Source organism: Sinocyclocheilus anshuiensis, unplaced genomic scaffold (assembly GCF_001515605.1).
Source record: "Sinocyclocheilus anshuiensis isolate Anshui unplaced genomic scaffold, SAMN03320099.WGS_v1.1 scaffold1554, whole genome shotgun sequence".
NCBI classification, from domain to species: domain Eukaryota; kingdom Metazoa; phylum Chordata; class Actinopteri; order Cypriniformes; family Cyprinidae; genus Sinocyclocheilus; species Sinocyclocheilus anshuiensis.
In genome coordinates, this window is record NW_015547711.1 from 225,199 (window position 1) to 227,726 (window position 2,528).

Sequence of the window (2,528 nt, forward strand, 5' to 3'; positions counted from 1 at the left end):
TCAGCGGTAAATCTCCATCACCTGCGTGCTTTCACATTGAGCAGCATTAACTACACAGAGCCGTTGTTCACTGAGGAGCTGCGCAAAACCACGTTCATATTCGCGCGATTTTTTGCGCAGCTCCTCAGTTAACAACGGCTCTGTGTAGTTAATGCTGCTCAACGTGAAAGCCCGCAGGTGATGGAGATTTACCGCTGATTACAGAACCGGCTTTCTGACAAGATGCGCATTAAATATCGCATGCGATTTATCGTGCAGCCCTAATGCAGACATGGTTTTATGTTTCCACGGCGCGATACGCAACGCAGCGCGTAAAAAGACAGTATAAGTCATTATAATCAGTAATTATGTCCCCACTGGATGCAACAAATGCCTCATTTGTAATGGGTTTTATTGGTGTCTCATCGCGCCGGGACACGGCATCACAGTATGGTAAGGGAGTAACATTTCCGTCACACACTTGAGGTATTCAGCCAATCACAACGCACTGGATAGCTGGCCAATCAGCGTACGCCTCGCTTTTCAGACCGATGACCTTTGTAAAAATGTACGCGTTTCAGAAAGGCGGGGCATAGAGGAGAAACAATAATGTACATTATGTGAAAAATAATGTGTTTTTTTAACCTTAAACCGCATAAAGAAATTGCATTACACTAAATACACAACATAATGTTCTTTTTAGCAATGTCATATGACCCCTTTAAACAAAGGTGATTGTGGACTGATGAACCGAGAGCTGCTGTAATTGTGGAGAGGGATCATGTAGGTTGAATGTAAAAAAGGGCCTAAACAAGCCACAGTGTATGCCTACATATTTTTTTACTGCAAAGAAAGATGTTTGTTTGAAAGAATGTTGTACTATGTGTTCCTGTTAGAAATAAAACCTAATGTTTCTATGAGTGGACTTCTGTTTTATTATGAACATGTCATGTTTTACTTCCACTGCTTCACATTAAAGGGATAGTTCACTCAAAAATGTAAATTACCCCATGATTTACTCCCCTCCAGCCATCCTAGGTGTAACGTATATGACTTTCTTCTTTCAGACGAATACAATTGGAGTTATATTTAAAAATGTCCTGGCTCTTCAAAGCTTTATAATGGCAGCGAATGGGTTATAATATTCAATAGTACAATAGTAGGTTAATAAAGGCCTCCTGAAGCGAATTGATGCTTTTTTGTAAGAACAATATCCATATTTAAAACTTTATAAAATGTAACCGCTAGCTTCTGCTGTCATATGCACGTACACGAGAGAGTCGCGTTCCAGAGGATGACGTAGGCTTAGTATAAGGTCCGGTGAGCATATGCTAGTCTCGCGAGAACCATGGTTTGTTTACAGGAGCAAAGGAAGCAAAGTTTCCTTTGTTTAGCAAAGTCACTTCTTGCCTTATATCGAAATCCTCTGATATTTTTCTTTACAAATCGTCCTTTTGTACTTCTAATTCGTGACCAGTGTTTTGTTTTGCTCTCTCCTCTATGCTTCCTCGTTCGTCACTTCTCACTGGAGCTTAAGCTACGGTTATGTCCTAGGTCCCTATGCTAGGTCCTACTGGAGTCTCGTGAACGCGCAAACGACAGTTAGCGGAAGCTAGAGATTAAGGTTTATAGAGTCTTAAATATGGACATTTTTCTTACAAAAACGCATTGATTCAGGAGCAATTAAATGTAAATGTAAATGTTAAATGTAACTCTGAATGTATTCGTCTGAAAGAAGAAAGTCATAAACACCTAGGATGGCTGGAGGGTGAATAAATCATGGGGTAATTTTTGGGTGAATTATCCCTTTAATATCATCACTTCAATATCAGAGCGCATGACTCCAGACCTCTGTCATATACTAATTAATGTAAATTAATGTTTTGCATTGGTTTGTATCTGCCTAATAAATACCTGTTAAGAGACAAAAATTTGTCTAGTGAGCAGGTGACCAATGAGCATATGTTTAAATGAATAAAGAGCACATTTCCAGAAACAGAATTAGTCTGTACAGCCTGCATGCTGTTTTGTCAAATGTTTCCGTTCAATTTTGTTGTTAGTGTTCAGTAGTGTACATCTTGTTTGGACATGATTTGCTTACTAATTTGGTTACTAACTGAATCCTGTTAAGTTTTTAGGCACGTCCTCATTCTACACATTAAAAATTATATACCAAGTGAAAATATATACAGTAGAGTTAAAAAGAATAAGAGCATACTGAAAATGGGATTCAAAATTTAAACCTAGATATAAACACTATTTCTTGTTCACTTATCAAATAAGTGAATTTGTGATATTGATTATGTGACTCTTTGTACAGTCAGATGTTCTTCCATTGAAGCTTTCTGGATCATTCTCAAGTCATCCTGAAGAAAATAATCATCAGGTTTTTCACAAACTTGTGGAGTGCAGCTTTAAAAATGCTTTAAATTGGAAATACACAACATCTTCCACATGCATCACCTCTAGCAAATCTATAACTACACTGAACAAAATTATAAACGCAACACTTTTGTTTTTGCCCCCATTTTTCATGAGCTGAACTCAAA